This window comes from Mandrillus leucophaeus, unplaced genomic scaffold (genome assembly GCF_000951045.1).
Source record: "Mandrillus leucophaeus isolate KB7577 unplaced genomic scaffold, Mleu.le_1.0 Scaffold461, whole genome shotgun sequence".
Classification (NCBI taxonomy): Eukaryota; Metazoa; Chordata; class Mammalia; order Primates; family Cercopithecidae; genus Mandrillus; species Mandrillus leucophaeus.
Window position 1 is genome coordinate 1028152 of NW_012104932.1, and position 18747 is coordinate 1046898.

Below are 18747 nucleotides of genomic sequence, written 5' to 3' on the forward strand. Positions count from 1 at the left end.
TCCCCCTCTAAACAAAACAGATCTGAACTGAGCCAAGGAAACAAAAATGTATTGTTCCTCGCAGATGGAAGCGAGTGTCGCCTAGGTAACCAGATTAATCTCCTTTTTCTCTCCCTTCCTCTCTTGTAGTGCGGTAATCGGTGGGCTCTTTTCACAAAAAAGCCAGCCTCAAAGCTGGGGCTCTAACTAGGTTCCTAATTAGCTGCAATTTACAATGAAGACAACATGATGAGATAATAGAAATTTGCAAAATAATGACATACCTCAGCAAAATATTCCTCCTCCTAAGAACCATTTTTATACAAAAACAATAAAGAGGGCCCTTCTAAAGCAAAGCTGGAAAATGGTGGTGTATTATGTGACACAGAACATTATTGTTCGCCTCTTGTTCCCCCAATCAACAGCTTATTGTTTGGCATCTTAAATAAAAATGACTCAAATACAGGCCACATAATGATCTCCATTGCGCTAATACACTGTATATACTGAGTAGTCAAAAATGTACGGGAGCCAATGCCAGTGGGGCTGATAAAGTAGCAGGGCCCAGGAAGGTAATTTACAATACAATGCAATAAGCATTATTACTGTTCTTAATCACACGTATCTTTCTGATTCCTGTCAGGATGCAACTCTGACATCAAAAAAGGGCACCCAAAAGGAGGACAGCTAGTTAATGAAATATGATGGATCACATTTGTTTTCATGTGGTGGTTAGCTCAAATGAAGCAGCCTCCAGACTGTTAGCCAACAGTATTCTCTTGTGTGACATCAAAGACTACCATTCAATGGGGGCAGAAAAAAAAATCACAGTAAGACAGCACAGAGGGAGGAGCTCCTAGGAACTGAAAGAACCATTAATAGTAATCTCTACCTTATGTCCAAAAGAACAGAGCATGAGGAAGAAAGGCCAAGGCCAACCAGTCAGTGATTTCACAATGAGGATCATCAGCACCTATGCTGATTTCGCGAGAATGGTGCAGCTAACATGCGGGGTACGAGATTTCACATTTTGCTACACAGGAGCCATTTGTCACTAGTGACAGGAGGTACATACCCTCGTGCCTTGTCTGAATCAAGATTACAGCACCCTATGAAACATGGAATCCAAATAATAAAACAGAATCCAATGCCATGTTTTGCATCAACAAGAATCATTCATAAATGGCAACAGATTGTCTAACCAATCAGGGGGAAAAAAAACAACCATACACAAAAAGTAAGTCCACATTTGCTTATGGACGAGTAATTGTGAGGACTACAGCTGCACATACTTGAGAACTAATGGTCCCTGGACTTCCCCATAAATAACTACTGACTAAAAACCAATTGGCCAGGGACAGAAAAAGCATTAACCCCTTGGTCATTTGGCCCTCAGCAACAACAAGACAACTAGATCCCCTCACAGAGTAATTAAAAGGTAACAAGTAGGACAGATTAGAGAAGGTGCCAAATGGGCTCTAATGACTTTGGAGGAAAAATTGTTGTATTTGGTAATAACATTTGCAGAAATGCAAAAAAAAAAAGGGAGACCATCTGGGTATATCACAACCCCCAAGAGTTTGGCATCCGCCTTTTGGAAATGTGGCCATAATATATTGACTTGCATAGGACCATCAACCTTTTCCAAAGTCTTTTTTTTTTTTTTTTTAAATTGAATCTCAGTCAACAGAGAAAGAGAGCAAAAGGCTGTGACACCATGCTGAAAACCAAAGATTGGTGATCATAGTTATCTGGGTTTCTGCTTCTAGATTTTCCATAGATTTGATGTTTACTGTAAAATGAGACCTACTCACCAAAACCATTTTACTTTTCAGTTTTATGTAAAACTTACAAGAAATGTTCTTATCCAAAGAATTCACTGAGTGACTCAATATAATATTTTTGGTGGAAATAATGAAAAAGAATGTGTTAAACTATTAACTGACTGTATACAGTGTTGGGACCAGAATGTTTGTGAGGCATTATCAAGACTCTAGTGGCCCCATTTAACAACTCTTTAAACTATCAATAATTGTGTTTGTCTTTTAAAATTGTTTGAGGAATTAATAAGGCAAAGGCACCAATGCATATAAGGTCCTCTTTATCCCTGTGCATTTCTTTTTCAGAAGCTCCCATTCTGACTCAATCCAACAACCTGTCTCTTCTGCACATCCAACCTGAGGTAGCTGAACTCAGCTGGAGAAAATCATGCAACAGGTTAGGCGTGGTGGGTCATGCCTGTAATCCCAGCACTTTGGGAGGCTGAGGGAGGCGGATCACTTGAGGCCAGAAGTTCGAGACCAGCCTGGCCAACACGGTGAAACCCCATCTCTATTAAAAATGCAAAAAAAATTTATCAGGGCGTGGTGGTGCACGCCTGTAATCCCAGCTGGGAGACTGAGGCAGGAGAATCACTTGAACACAGGAGGTGGAGGTTGCAGTAAGCCAAGATCGTGCCACTGCACTCCAACCTGACACTCAGTGAAGAGTGAGACTCTATCTCAAATAATAATAATAATAATGATGATAATAATAATAATAATAATAATAATAAAAAGAAAAGAAAAGAATGCAACTTCATAGACCAGGGCCACTACCCCAGGCAGACCTGTGCTCTTAACCCTATTCAAGAATCTTCTCAGTTGTCCTTTCACACCTCCTTTCACTCATTTTCACAGCTGTCTCCAACCTTCACTATTTTCTTCACTTCTCTATCACCATCATTTTCAGATGACCTCACTTCCCATAGAGATGTACTACCTGCCTCGTTCACACACACATCACTTTCTGCAACCCTCCTTAAAACATCCCTGCCGGAAAGATGCATTATCAGAGGACTAGGCATCTTTCCCTCTGTTTGAGGTTAACCCCCACTAATGATTGGGATCCGCTCTGCTCACATTAGCTCAGGATCTTGCTCCATCAGTTTTTCCCAAACCGTCTTTTGTCTTCTGTTCTACCAGCTCATTCTCCTTAACCAATATGCACATGCACAAATCAGTCTTATCCTCTTAAATCCTTCCTTCACACCTCCATCTTCCTTTATCTGCCCCCACATCACCTGCTTTCCCAGAGATTCTTCTTTTCAGCCCAGCCTCCCTGATCGTGTCCACTTCACAGTCTCTTCTAAAAGATTCTAAAAGTGAAAATTAAAATTTAAAATATGGACTAAAATACCTTCTCCCTTGCAGTTTGTTGTTGTTTTATCATTTGCTTAGCATTTTTTAACCTGTATTTTTCTATGTATTTATCCATAAACAGCTGAAAATATTTTAGGAAAGAAAAACATAATATTCAACATATCTGATGCATTGGTTTCAAAGTCCTAATTGTGATGAAATTATTAGAATTACAGAAAATCAGGCTTGGAAGGAATCTTAATTTTCCATAAGTTGGAAATGAGACTTCAATACTTTAGGTCATATTTACAAGAGCAGAGGTGGCCGGGTGCAGTGGCTCATACCTGTAATCCCAGTACTTTGGGAGGCCGAGGCGTGCGGATCACCTGAGGTCAGGAGTTCAAGACCACCCTGACCAACATGGCAAAACCCTACTAAAAATACAAAATACAAAAATTAGCTGGGCATGGTGACATGTGTCTGTAATCCCAGTTTCTCAGGAGACTGAGGCAGGAGAATCTCTTGAACCTGGGAGGTGGAGGTTGCAGTTGGCTGAGATCTCACCCATTGCACTCCAGCCTTGGTGACAGAGAAAGACTGTCTCAAAAGAAAAAAAAAAAAAAAGCAGAGCTATAATCTGGCATGAGGTTCCCTGACTCCCAGTTCAATGTCCTTTCCTCTAGAAATTGAATTATATTCCCCAAAATACTCCCCTTCACACAGAATTCTTTTTCAAAAATTAGCAAACACAATACGACATTGATCAATTTAACATATAACCCTGCATTTTTTTGAGACAGGGTCTCACTGTGTAACCCAAGCTGAAGTGCAGTGGCACTATCACGGCTCACTACAGCCTCAACATTCTGGGCACTAGCAACCGTCCCCCTCCACCACCTGGTAGCTGAGACTACAGCTACATGCCACCATGCCCATCTAATTTTTAGAAAAAAAATATGTTGTACAGATGAGGTCTCACTAAGTTGCCCAGGCTGGTCTCGCATGCCACCGTGCCCATCTAATTTTTAGAAAAAAAATATGTTGTAGAGATGAGGCCTCACTATGTTGCCCCGGCTGGTCTCGAACTCCTGAACTCAAGCCATCCTCCTGCCTTGGCCTCCCAAAGTGCTAGGATTACAGGCATGAGCCACCTTGCCCAACTACAATGCATTTAAATAAAAATGCTTTCCAGCCTTTAATTCTTTAGATAATATACAGACATCTCTACCCAAGGGAGGCCTACTAATTTTCATAGATCCAAAACAGAACTAGAAAAATAAATTGCCAAATCTGCGATTGGAAATGAATTACAGATATACAGAATTATAGTTTTAAAGATGAAAGGAACCATAGAGATCCTCTGGGCCAACGTCCTGTTATTTGTTTGTTGTTTGCTTATTCTGAGGCCTGAGTCTCAGAAAGGAAATGGTCATAGAGCAAGTGAACAGCTATGTTTATTTCACACTGCATCTTTGTGTAAAGCTTAAAATATATAGTGATGAAGAGTCAATTTCTCTGAGGTTAGTCAGACACTTGGAGGTGGGAGTAAGTTACCTGTGGAGTTGTACAACAATCCTCACAAGCTCACTGCAACCGCGGTTAATTGAATGTGCCCAGTGTCTCAGAGTTGATTTACTACTCTAAGAAGCCACTTTCTTCCAGGGAAAGGCTTAGTAACTTGGTGAACTGAAGCTCCATTTTACTTAACATCATTTGATCTAGATCTGTAAATTATATTTCCCTCTTAAACTACGAGAAGCAGTTGAGGGAATGGAGGCAATTAATTACTTTTACCAAAGGGGAAAAAGTTATTACTAAAACCTCACGTGGATGCATCCTGGTTCCACACTGTGTGCCAAAGCAAGTTTGGTGAAGCTAAACTATAATTAGGCCCTTTTAGTAATTAAATCCCTTTGAACAAAGTAAAAGAACCATGTGATACTGAATTCTGGAAAATGTAAGTCACATTAGAGTCATTTTTAAACTGATTTACTCCTACAACATCTTGATGAATCAATGTTGAGCAGTCCTTACGTATATCAAAGGCACCAAACTCTATATAACGTATAGATAACTAAGGGTCAAAGTTCTTTGACTTGGGCCTCAACATTAACCAACCCCCGATGGCCCATGATGATGTAGTTCAAATCAATAACTGAAATTATGACTCGAGTAATCCCTTTGATCATTACACCTGAGGTTACTAACACAAACCTGGGTTTCTCTCCACCCTCTTCCAAAGTCAAGACAAGTAAAAACAGACAAAAAGAAACTCTCCCAGTTCAGAATTAACAATGTTCAGGCAGTGCTCTTTACTTAAAGGAAGAAAACAATTAAGTGAAACCTTGAAGTAATCTCATTCTGCTTGTTTAGCCTCTTCATCCCTCAATGTGTGGTTAGCAAGTGTGGCAATCAGGGCTAAGGCCTGCTATCATTCGGCCTTAATTAAAAAAGACACAAGCAGCAGAGCTGTGAATTAGAAATGTAGCTATGCACTATCCCTGATTAATTCGAGGCTCATGTTGGATTAATAACTCCAAACAAAGAACAAAAGGAAATTGTTATGCGAATTGCAGCCCTCCCAGGCCAGACAAAGGTCAAATCACAGGATTTCAATTTCATCCGGAGTCGCTTAATCAACTCCCTCGGAAGGAAGACCATATGTAGTTCTGAAAGCTACCCATTGTAGTCCTCTTGTCACTGGACCTGAGAGACGGCACAGTCATCCTCTCAAACGATTCTCAATCGCTTCTCTTCTTTCCCCTTTAATATGACAAAAACATCATTATTACCAGTGATTAAAGAAATAAGAGATCTGCCCTGCAGAAACCATCCCAACAACTGCTGGTTTATGGAGTGAGTTGGACACTGTTGGCACAAAGCCTACAGACTTTGCTCCTTTTCCTGAGAAAGGTCTTCACCAGCAGCGACAGAGTCACAACCACCACAGAAGTGAGTGACATCATTGGCAGGGCATTGGGAAGGTTCTGTCACTCCACTACATTTACTGAGAGATGACGATAATAACTCTGCCTATTAAACACAAACGAAGTGCCTGGAAGGTACAGTCCAGGAGATTTCAGAAGGTATCAGAAGACAGAGCTCTCTCCTATGGCCGAGTAGAAGCTCTGCATGAGATGGGAACAGAGGTCTCAGTGGCTCAGGAGACCTGAAGGGCAATGACAACCACACACCCCTACCCCAGCAGTTCTAGTTTCACCCACATTTGGGGTTTTCTTCTCTTGGAGACTGCACTAAGGTCTAATGTAGGCTGAGAATGGCTGACTCTCATTAGCAAGAAGGGATTAAGTGGTTTGAAGATGTGATGACTTACACTACAGCATTAACACTTCTCACCCTGTCAACACCAACGAGCTATTAATGGTAAACTCTCAGGACCATTACAACCTTGTCCTGTATAATCAAGACCCAGCGTTCCTCAAATGAAATTCTAGCAAACTAGATGGTTCTTTCAAACGACAAAATAATAATCTTCAGAGATTTTAATATGAGAATTCCAAGATAGCCCTTTGGCCTAATGGAATCAGCACCAGTATCTTATGATAATGATGGCAAATGTGATCCTTCTATGAAGTGATTCACTGGGGTGATTCACGGGAGTGCTTAATGAAATACACTTTGTCAGAGAGACGCTCATCATCACAGATTGTCAGAATTTGTATCATCCAATGTGATGTGGCAGAATTCTCAGCCTCTGCCTTCTTCAAGGAATGCAATAATAGTTGTCACCTTCATGTATTCTACACTTAGTCATTTGGGGAATTCATTTATTCCTCTGAATTCCTAGTGCTTTGGCGGGACTTCTCTTATTGAACATATTATTTTCTTATGTATATCATGTTATTCATTCACTTCTTTATCTCTTATTCATTGAACAAATATTTATTGAGTGCCCACTATGTGTCAGGCACTACACTAGGCACTGGAGATAAAAGGTTATCTAATAGTAGACAACATTCTTGCTGACACGGTCTTTACAGTTCAGTCAGTGAGACAGATCATAAACAAATGCAAAGCCATAATATGCCACGTGTTACTTAGGAGAATACATGATAGCATAGGTTTTAACCTATTAAGGCTGTGAGAAATTTCCCTGAGGAAGTGACACTTTTCTCTCAGATATAAAGTAAGAGTATAAGTTGAACTTGATGAAAAGAGAGACAACAGAGGCAGAGCCTCTTGTCTGAGGGAGCATGACAAGTGGATTAGTGTGAAAGGGACATGTGTCTAGAACTTAGGTGGCAAGGCAGAGAGCAGAGCAAGATTAGTCTAAAGAGGTAGCACCCTAGAACAAAATAGCAGCCTTGTAGGCCATGTTAAGAATGCTGGTGTCATCCTGAATACAGGAGGAAACATCTAAAATACTGTCAGTGGAAGTAGTCAAGATACAATCAGAACTGTGTAGCCATTGTAATTTGCCTACCATTCTACAAAATCTCTAGTAGTTAAAAACAGTTCACTGGTGTCCCTTCCCAGTGCCAAGCACAATGCTTTGCACAACAGAGTGGCATCTTGCTCCCAAGGATTGGCAGGGCCGATTCAGTTTTATATTATTGCTCCATACACGTCGCCATGCCTAAGTCATAAGCATGGTTGAAGAGGATGGTCCTCTTAGCAAGAGGAGAACCATTCCTTAATTTAATTTTCCACTAAATTAAACTGAAAAGCATTTTAGTATACTGCTTGAATGGTGAATACACCAATGAATGAATAAATGGCTTTAATACTACACTGGAAAATGGCATTTGCAATCACTGAGGACATTAGCGCCCCCAACAAACTTCTGACCATTGGTAAAAAAAACTGGTATGCTTTGCTCCTTAAAATTGTATTGCTATTGTTTGGGTTGGATGACTTCTCAAGGTAAAATGATAATTTCTACCTCCCGAGATATTCAAAAGTGTAATGGCAGTGCTTTTTCCAAATCAACCCCATATCTGAAACATAAAGTCTGCTATTTCAATTTAATGGCTATCAAAAAAGTTACACATTTATCTGTGAATCATAATTCCCAGGGAGCATTTATGCAAGCCATGTTCGTTATGTGACATACAACGATCAAATAATGAGCACATTCACGAAGCACATTCAGATGTTTGTTACACATGATAGAACAGCTGCATCAACAGAGCTTTCTGAGGATTATTCTTCAAGTTTCTTCTTAAAGCCACTTCATTTCCTTTCCAAAAACCAGTATTACTTGATCTGCATATTTAAGACAAACCTCAGAAATTGGATGAATGTTAAATTTTTCATATTAGTTTGAAACCCAGAGAAGCTGTCCAAATCCCAGTTATAAAATGTATAATTATCTTGTAGACAGTTTAAGTCTTACAGTGTCTGATTGGAGAAGGAAAATTTATCTCAATACAGAACTTATTGACTCTTTTAGATAGTTTGTAAACATTACTTCAAAATACACTCAACAAAATAAGTGATCAACTTAATTGCTAAATCTCATTGTTCCTTTTACTGAGTTTTGACATTGGCACAGGTAGTGGTAAATTAGGGGTCATCTAAACATGTATTTTTAGAGTTGACATGGAGGAATGATAAAAGTGATTCCCCATTAATTGATCAATTAAATGTCACAAACTCAGCTACATATACATTTATTTGTCTATTCTATTTATCTTTTAAGAACTGAGCCATGTGCTGCAGGTATCTGTTTATTAATTCATTCATTATTTACTGCATGATTGCTAGGTACTGTGACTATAGCAGTCAACAAAATAAACATAATCCCTGCCCTCAGGATGCTTTCATTATCTCTTGGACATGTGAGGAAAATGTGGGGAAAAAATGTGAAAAGAAGTCAATTATCTTTACATGTCCTGTTATCATATGTAAAGTGGTAGACCCATGCTTTTGAAATCCAGAGTCTCAGATTTTAAGTATGCTGTTATTTTTTTCTTAATATAGTGTAATGCAATAAGCATTTAGCCAGGCAGTCTCATGTTAGAAATTAATTTAGGCTAAGATAGGTTATTTTGAGGAGATTATTTAATAAGTTATTAAAATACAAAGAAGCAAATTATTGCTCAGTATTTTGGAATATAATGAAAAATGGAATACAATGGTCAAAAGCAGTTAATTTTACTTTCCAGGACAGCAGACTTCTATTTTACACGCTGTAAAGGTCTACTGTGTTTTAACTACAAAATAATTTCTTTTGATTTCTTGTAAAGTGTATTTCATTCACCCAATCAAAACATCAAGTGAATTTTATATTAAGACAATGAAAGCATACAGTCTGTTATTTCCATCTACATTGCACTGTATCACATTAACTGAAAACAATTTTTATAGCAATACAAATCAACTCAGATTTAACCTCCCAAATAACTGCTATGTGACAGCTATAAAAAGTAAGTAGTATAGCTTAAAAATAACTACCAGAATTTAGAAAATACGGGAATTCTTAGGCATTTGCTCAAGATGAATATTTTGCTTCAAAACAAGTTGAGCTGACTAAAACTGACTACATTTCAGACATTTCTAAATATGTGTAATAATTTTCAAACACTAATTCCAAATCATTGTACTCACAAACGCTCTCAAGGTAACAAGTAGAAATCTATACTGTGTTAGCATTGGACAGAACACATTAACAAGGACTACAACCTTTAATCTCCATAACATACCGAATCTGTAACTCTGAATACTCAGAATTTTATTTCTGATTATGAAAAGATTATAAAGCTTGAGTATAAGCACTTAGATTTTCACTGAGCCAAGTAGAGTAAGACTGATAATTCACATCAAACTTCTTTACCCTATAGGAATTCCAGAGGTGATTTCTCTGAACAAGATAACGTATATGCATATAAAAAGTGACTATTAAAATAAGTGGTGACCTGAGTTCTATAATTAAACATTTACTAAAATCCTATCTTTTACTAAATTTTAAATTTGCAATGACTTGAGAAAAAACTAATAACGATGTAAGAAAACCTGTAGAAAATCCTTCAAAACTGACGATGCTATTTTTAATGTATAAAATATAAAAAAGAAAAGAAAAAGAAAACAGAAAGTTCCCTAATGATGGGATGAGAGCAAAGTTGAGGAGGATGGGCCTTTGTATTGAAGGATAACATGAGAGTGAGAAATGGAAAGATGGAAATACACAGATTGTAATCCAAAGCGGAGGCCACAAGAAATCTGAGACCCTGGTAAACACGACGTGTGTTTAAGGAAAAAGTAACGTATTTCTCTAAACTCATGCGAAAGGTTTGAAGGTTACATAAACACTGAAAAGAATCCAGTCTAGAGTGAAAGAATTGAAAGTTACTACCTCAACTCTAGTTCTCTTGCTTAAACATCTCCATTTCTACTTTTTAACATAATAAATTTGCTAGCAGTTTTCCCAAAGAAAATATTATTTTAGATACAGAGAACAGTGACACTCTGTCTGGTCTTTTAATATTCACAGAAGAATGGATCCTTCTCAGGCTGCAAAGACTCTCTACCCCTATCTAGTGGTACCTAATGCTTATTACAGGGAAGAGTAAAATATTTATCTCAAATTCCAAAATTAGCTGACAGCTGATAAACAAGTGGGCAATGTCAAAATGCCAATAAAACTTTCAAAGTAATTCACAAATAAAATAGCACACTTAAAAATACAAATGACTGCAATTACTGAAAAAATTCCACAGAATAAAAATACTCATTTGTGACCATCCAATGTTCCTCTTACATGAATCAGAAGAGTGAACTGGATCTCACTAAGGTGAATATTAAGATTAGTTGGAAAAGAATAATAAACACAGGAACTCTGTAAGCTTCACAATTAGCTCCTGATTACAAGATGTGCTTTCTAATCCATAACCCTACAATAGATTAGATTGCTGGATTTAAAAAATACTCTTAGACTCTGAACAACCGAATATGGCTCAACTTCTATTTGAATGACGAGACTTAACATAGCTCCACTCTTAAAAGGTAGTAAGAAGAAAACAAAATATCTCATGATATTTAAAGTAAACACAGTGAAGAAGGAAGCAAAGGAAAACTAAATTTGGCAGTGTGGCTCTTTTGCTTCCTAAAGGAAATGATTTTGATGGGGTAACCATGGGAGTGAAGGTTACAGTGATCCTTACTTCCTGGACTACAGAAGCTGACATAATCCTAACATGGATATTTCTCCAACTCTGTATTAGATATTCTGAGTATAAAAGATTTATTATCTCAGAAGAGATATCCAAGAACTTTTTTAAAAAATTCACTGATTATAATTTAATAGCGGCTGAGAAAATCCCATTGGTACTGTGGATAGAACTGGTGAGGCCTTGACCATAGAGATGTTGACCCCGGCTACGAATGTTAAATTGTGGTCAGGTGCGGTGGCTCACATCTGTAATCCTAGCACTTTGGGAGGCCAAGGCAGGTGGATCACTTGAGTTCTGGAGTTTGAGACCAGCTTGGGCAACATGGCAAAATCCTGTCTCTATGGAAAAAAAAAAGAAAAAAAAAAAAAAAAAAAAAAAAAAAAAAATTTGCCAGGCGTGGTGACACACACCTGACCCTATTTAAAAAAAAAAAAAAAAAAAAAAAGTTAAATTGTATGCATAGAGTTATTTAAAGTTCTCCATAGCACATCTGCAACTGTTTTTTTGTTTTTTTTTTTTTTTTTTTTGAGATGGAGTCTCGCTCTGTTGCCCAGGCTGGAGTGCAGCGGGGCGATCTCAGCTCACTGCAAGCTCCGCCTCCCGGGTTCACGCTATTCTCCTGCCTCAGCCTCCTGAGTAGTTGGGACTACAGGCACCCGCCACCTTGCCCGGCTAATATTTTTGTAATTTTAGTAGAGACAGAGTTTCACCGTGTTAGCCAGGATGGTCTCAATCTCCTGACCTCGTGATCCACCCGTTTTGGCCTCCCAAAGTGCTGGGATTACAGGCGTGAGCCACCGCGCCTGGCGCAACTGTGTTAATATAAACTCATTCGCTCAGGAAAAGCGGAAGCCACTGAGGGAATTGTGCATTTCCATCATAGACTCACACCAGGCTCTGAGGACTTTGCCATGATCGTGAATATAAAATCTGAGACCACAGCAGCAATGAAGCATTTAAGAAACATTTATAAACAGCTGAGCTTTTAAAGGTTAATTTTAAAGCCGGAAGTACCCAGAAAGCTTTGTATCATATTGTTATAGTCCCTTTGGCTAACATGGATTCTTCTCAAACTTGTTTCTGATTTATTACTCAGCCAATTCCAATCCACTAAAACTGATCATGTTGATAAAACAAATAGACACTATTTACATGTCTCTTTCTTTTACTTAATTCCACAGCCTATCTGCAACTACAAAATATTCCTACTTCTTCAAAACACCCTCCGCCTTAGCTTCTGAGATTCTAGCCTCTTTAGCTAGACCCTTAAATTTTGAACTCCTCATGACTCACCCTAGGCTCTGTCCTTCATTTCTGTGTTAATTACTCCAATGACTTCTGGCACCATCTGTATTAAAAACAACACTCAAATCAGCTGTCCTGACTCTAGACTATCATATTCTACTGCCTTTCACATCTTCATTTGGATGGTTTGCAGGCACCTAATATTCATTCTCTCTCTCAGCTTCCTCAATGTTTTCCAAGTGACATTGCCATTCACTGAAACCCCAAAGCTAGAAACACAAGAATTATCTCCAACATGCAGTAAATAACTAGGTACTACCGATCCATCTTTGTAAATGTCTCTTAACTCTGATGCCATGGACACACCACTTCACTTGGGGCAGAGGCATAGCAAGAGACAGAGTAGTGGGACAGTAACTCCCCCGCTACTTGCTGCCCCAAAGCTCTGTCCTTTCCTTGAAGGGTTATTCAAGTTGGGTTGTCCTTTCCTTGAAGGGTTATTCATTCGAATAACCTTTCAACTTACCATGTAAGATGGTAAGTTTGAAGACCAGATGAAAAGTAACAACGAGGGGGATGGGAAAGCAAAACTTGGACACTAGGGAGGAGGCCCTCACATGTAAAAGCCTTTGTTATGTGTCCACTCCTCCACCAATCAAAGTTACCATCCTGCCCTCAAGTCCATTTCCCAAATATTAGAGCTTGGCTCTGCCTTTAACTTGAGGTTGCCATAATCTCTTCTCTGGACCACTCAGGTGGGCTACACATCCATCCCCTGCCTCTAGTCCTGTTCCTCTCCAATCCATTCTGCATCCTACATCCAGTGTCATCTTTTGAAAATGCAAAACCAGTCACATCAAACTTTTCCCCTCACACCACAAGTCCACGAAAAACATCTTTAACAAGTTAACAGGGCCTTCTCCAATCGGGTTCCTCCTAACTGCATTGCTCATTGTGCTCCCTGCTACTCTGTATTCCTCATCTTGCAATTCCTGGATTTCATCATGCTTTCTCTCACTGCCAAGCTTTAGAAAATACTATTCTATGACTTATGTGGTTTAGGGTGCAGGGGGCAGGCAGGGGGGTTTCCCTGGCCACCTAGATTATGACACTTCCCTGTTATACCTCTGTGCAGTCAAAATGTCTGTAGCAGTCACCAACACGTTTGTGATTACAGTATGTACTTATAAGGTGACCATACTGTCTTCTAGTCTCAATGTCCTTGAGGGCAGGAGATCATAACTATCTCATTTAGTGCAAAACTCCCAGCACAGCACAGTGCCTGTCACATAGCAATGCCTTCTCAATGTTGTTGGATGAATGAATTTGCTTGTTTCTTTATAATTTGGATTAATAGGAGCCATGGATCACAGTTTTAAAGTAGTAATATATCAAATATCTAAAACAGAGTTTCCTTTAAACTAAAATTTGGACAATAGAAAACCATATATTGATTGGCCCATAAGGAGGTGTGGCAGCTTCCTTCTAGCTGCTTGAATTTGCATGCTACTAGGCTGGTATGATAAACAGACTAATTTAAAAATCAAATAACAGACTCTAAGAAGTTATAACAATCCCTGGATTAGTACAGGATGATAACTAAAGGATCTGCTATATTAAGTCATGACAATAAAAGTAAAATCCCTCCATCTTTTCCTGGATTACATTTAGAGCTCAAATCAGAGAGCCCTAAATGAATAATAATGAATGTATGCCTCTGTGAATGATTGAAGACTGAATCACATTTTAACTAGACAATATTTATAAGTCCCTTTGGATGACATAATTACAATTCAAACCATACACTAATTAGTAGCAAACATCTATTTAATATTATTTAGTGGGTTTAAAATATGTTTTGTTTCTGAAAACAGTAAGAGAGAGGACACTTTATGCAGAATACAAGAACGCTGAGGATTTAAGTCAACAAATAAGTTGGTGCTACTTAAAAACAAAACCAATTACACTTCAAAAATACATAACCAAACCAACTATATTTCAAAAATAAACAACCATATTTTATTTTTCTGATTAATAATGACTAAATATACTCATATACAGGAGATACTGCAAAATTATTTTAAACATAGATTTTATCAATGATAATAATAGTCTTAACAGTAAATATACATTAGTTTCTATTGACTGTAGTTCCTTTTAAATTGGTGTATTTCCTCATCAGTTTTACACTGCAGTTAAATGTACCTTAATAGAATATTTACCAAGAGCCAAAACTTCTCCAACATTTTATTTATTTATTATTTATTTATTAGAGATAGGGTCTTATTCTGTCACTCAGGCCAGAGTACACTGGCATGATCATAGTTTACTGAAGCCCCGGACTCCTGAGCTCAAGCTGTTCTCCCACCTCAGCCTCCCAAGTAGCTAGGATTACAGATATGTAACACCACACCTGGCTGGGTTTTTTTAGTTTTTGTACAGATAAGACCTCCCTATGTTACCTAGGATGGTTTCAAACATCTGGACTCAAGCGATCCTTCCACTTCAGTCTCCCAAAGCACTAGGATTACATGCATAAACCACTGAGCCCAGCCCATTTTAATCTTTAGATATAACTCAGTTTTGCCCCAGTTTTGCCTGACAAGTGAATACTTGTTTAATTGGGTTACTAATTAAACTAATTAAATAAAAGCTACTCATAGCATTTATTTTTATTTTTCAGAAATGTTGATCATTGCCTTCTCATATTACTTATAAGTCCTTATGCTTTTTTAAGTTCATGAAAGAAGAAGGAATTAGGAAAGAAGCCATAACAAATTTCAAAATATACTAGTTTGAAGATGAAATTATTTTTTTAATAGGAGGACAGCCAACATTTAACATTTTGTTCGGTAAGGTATCTTTGGATAGTTATATGTAATGGAAGAGTAAAGAAATGTTAATATTGTAAATTAACCACATCTATGTAGCGCTTCATATGTGCCAGGCTCAGTTCTCACTGCTTCATGTGTATTAATGCCTTTCATTCTCATTGTGACCTTATGAGGTAGGTGTTGTTTTCACCTTCATTTTACTGAAGATAATTTGAAGCACAGAGGATTAAGTCACTCAGTCACATAGTAAATAACGAAGGGGCCTGGGTTTGAATTGAGCCCATCTGGCTCTAGAAAGTATGCTCTTTGTGGGTATATTATGCCAACTCTGTAAAACACAAATAATACTATTTATTTTTTTGATAGTTCACTAATAAAAATACTCTCCTCTAACCTCAAATAGCCAAGTAAATCTACAGCAAAAAGAACATACTGAAAGCATCATACTACCTGACTTTAAAATATACTACAAAGTTATAGTAATCAAAATAGAATGATACTGGCATAAAAATAGACATGTAGACCAATGGGGCATCGTAGATCCCAGAAATGAATCCAGACATTTGCATTCAACTGACTTTTGACAAAAGTGCCAAGAATACATAATGAGGAAAACATAATCTCTTCAATAAATAGCATTGGGGAAACTGCATATCCATGTGCAAAAGAAGGAAATTAGATCCTTATCTCACACTATATAGAAACTAAACTCAAAATAGAAGAAAGACTTAAATGTAAGATGCAAAACTGCAAACCTACTAGAAAAAAACGCACAGGAAAAGTTCCATCACATTAGGCAACAAAAGCAAAAATAGACAAACGGGATTATATCAAACTAAAAAGCTTCTGCATAGCAAAGAAAACCATCAACAGAGTAAAGAGACAACCTATGGAATGGGAGACAATATTTGCAAACCCTATATCTGATAAGTGGTTAATATTTAAATCAGATCAGGAACTAAAACAGCTCATAGCAACAAGACAAATCATCAAATTTAAAAAATAGCAAAGAACCTGAACAGACATTTCTTAAAAGAACACATGCAAATGGTCAATCGGTATATGACAAAGCACTCAACATCACTAATCATCAGGGGAATGCAAATTAAAACTACAATGAGGTATCACCTCACACCTGTTAGAATGCTATTATGAAAAAGACAAAAGGTAACAAGTCTTGGCGAGGATGTGGAGAAAAGGAACCCCCGGTACACCGTTGGTGGGGATGTATATTAGAACAGCCATTATGGAAAACATTATGGAGGTTTCAAAAAATTTAAAAAGTTAAAAATAGAACTATCATATGATCCAGCAATCCCACTACTAGCTATATATATACAAAGGAAAATAAATCAGTATATTAAAAAGATATCTACACTCTTATGTTTATTGTAGCATTATTCACAATAGCCAAGATATGGAGTCAACCTGTGTCCAATGATAGATGAATGGATAAAGAAAATGTGGTACATCTACATAATGGACTATTATTTGACCATAAAAAAAAGAAAATCCTATCATTTTGCAACAACATAAATGGACCTGGAGGAGCTAGGCCCAGAAAGACAAATACTGTATGACCTAATTTACATGTGAAATCACAAAAAGTTGATCTGACAGAAGTAGAAAGTAGAATGGTGGTTACCAGGAGCTGCAGAGGTGGATGAAGGAGGTTGGGAAGTTGATGGTCAAAAAGTATAGTTTAAAAATTCTCCTGATTCGAATCCTAAGTTAGGGTCTAACTTACAAGTTAGTAGTCATCTTAAGTCATTTATAAATTTTAATTTAGCACTCTGTGTTAACCCATAAAAATGTTATATAATGCCCTATTTTTACACATCCTGAAGAATGAGAATCATTGGCATGCAGCATAAAAAAAAAAAAAAAAAAAGACTCGGAGTAACTTAGTAATTGAGTATGCCTGGAGATAATGTAGGGAGAATGGCAAGAACTGAGGCAGGAGTCACATTATAAAGTTCTATGGTCCCAAATGCAATTTTGTAATTTTATCCATAAGAGCATGAAAATAGAAGAAAATTATTTTAAGCATAGGCATGAGATAGTCAAACACATGTTTTACGAGGATTATAACAGAGAAAATTTGAATATAAACTGGAGGCCAGGTAGTTATTTAAAATGCTGTTGCTATTAGTAAGCAATGATGAAACCTAAGTTTAATTAGAGTGGGGAAGAGGAGAACTAAATAAAAATTAACACTTAAATAGTAAGTAGACTAGATTTGATAACTGATAACACTGAAACTGTTGGGGAGGAAATAACTATGGGCAAATTATAGTAACAGCTAATATATACAATGTTTTAACACTGTTTTGATTTTTAAACAAAAATCCATAGGCAGCACAAGAACAATAACATAAGCCACGGTTTAAAAAAAATAGGTTTTATCATACACCACTCTTATCTTAAAATTCCATTAAAATCTTCATTTTAAAAGACCATCTAACTGAATTTGCTTCCTGAAAACATGAGTACCTTTTATAATTTCACCTATAATATAATCAGCCAACATTGATTAATAATATATTGTTAATAATATATTGTTATACTAAGGCTTGGATAGAAAATAACAAAAATTTATCATCAAATATATTTTACCTGTTCAATGATTAAAATCTATAATTATAGATAACATTTCATAGCAAATTTTGTATGAAGAATTAATTTGGTTTTCTAGCATTTCCTGCTGTTAACTGTGGTAGCTACTTATAAATGACATTTAACATTAACTCATTCATTCATTCATTCATTCATTCATTCAACCAGGCCATGCCAGGTAAGTACCAGGTGGGTAAAACTACTAAACACAATGGGAAATATAAGTGAAAGAGAAGTTATAGTTATCATCTGAAAGAAATTTAAAACTTAACTAAGGAAACTAAATGTAGGGACATCTCATTCTAACAGTAGCAACTAAACCTGTTAGTGAATAATATTTTATTTTCAATGAAATTACCTTCAAACTACACTCTCTTCTGCTGCTTATTAGGATTAAATATAGCAGGTTATATATTTCACACTTTGTAACACTTGGACTTTTTGTTGCCCTAAACTGGGATTTTCAAACTGGAAGTTGGATTTTGAATCTTGAACTACATTGTAAGTTTGTGTATAAGCACATTGGTAAGGAAGTCTACAGATTTAATCAAAATTTAAAATGGTTTCATGACTCCCCAGAAGGTTGAAATACCATGAGGTCATTTAGAAAGTAGGTAGGCAAGTAGAAAATGAATCTGAATCATGTTTTTCCAAAGCCAGTTGAAGTAACTTATTTTAATTTGTTGTTATATATGTTTTCCAAATGACTTGACAATTTTGCAGAAAGAGGAATGAAAATAACAAAACCTCACCCCAAAAGTCACTGTCCTAAAATTGTAAGTTAAATACCTAGCCAGTCTTGAGATTTTCAGTTATAAAATT

The 18747-nt window shown here is 37.1% G+C and overlaps 1 protein-coding gene across 2 annotated transcripts in view; it reads right to left on the reverse strand.

Moving 5' to 3' along the window:
- The window catches only part of SOX5 (SRY (sex determining region Y)-box 5), a 1081658-nt gene that overhangs the window by 512977 nt on the left and 549934 nt on the right, over positions 1-18747 (reverse strand). The gene's annotated exons all lie outside the window — the stretch shown is intronic.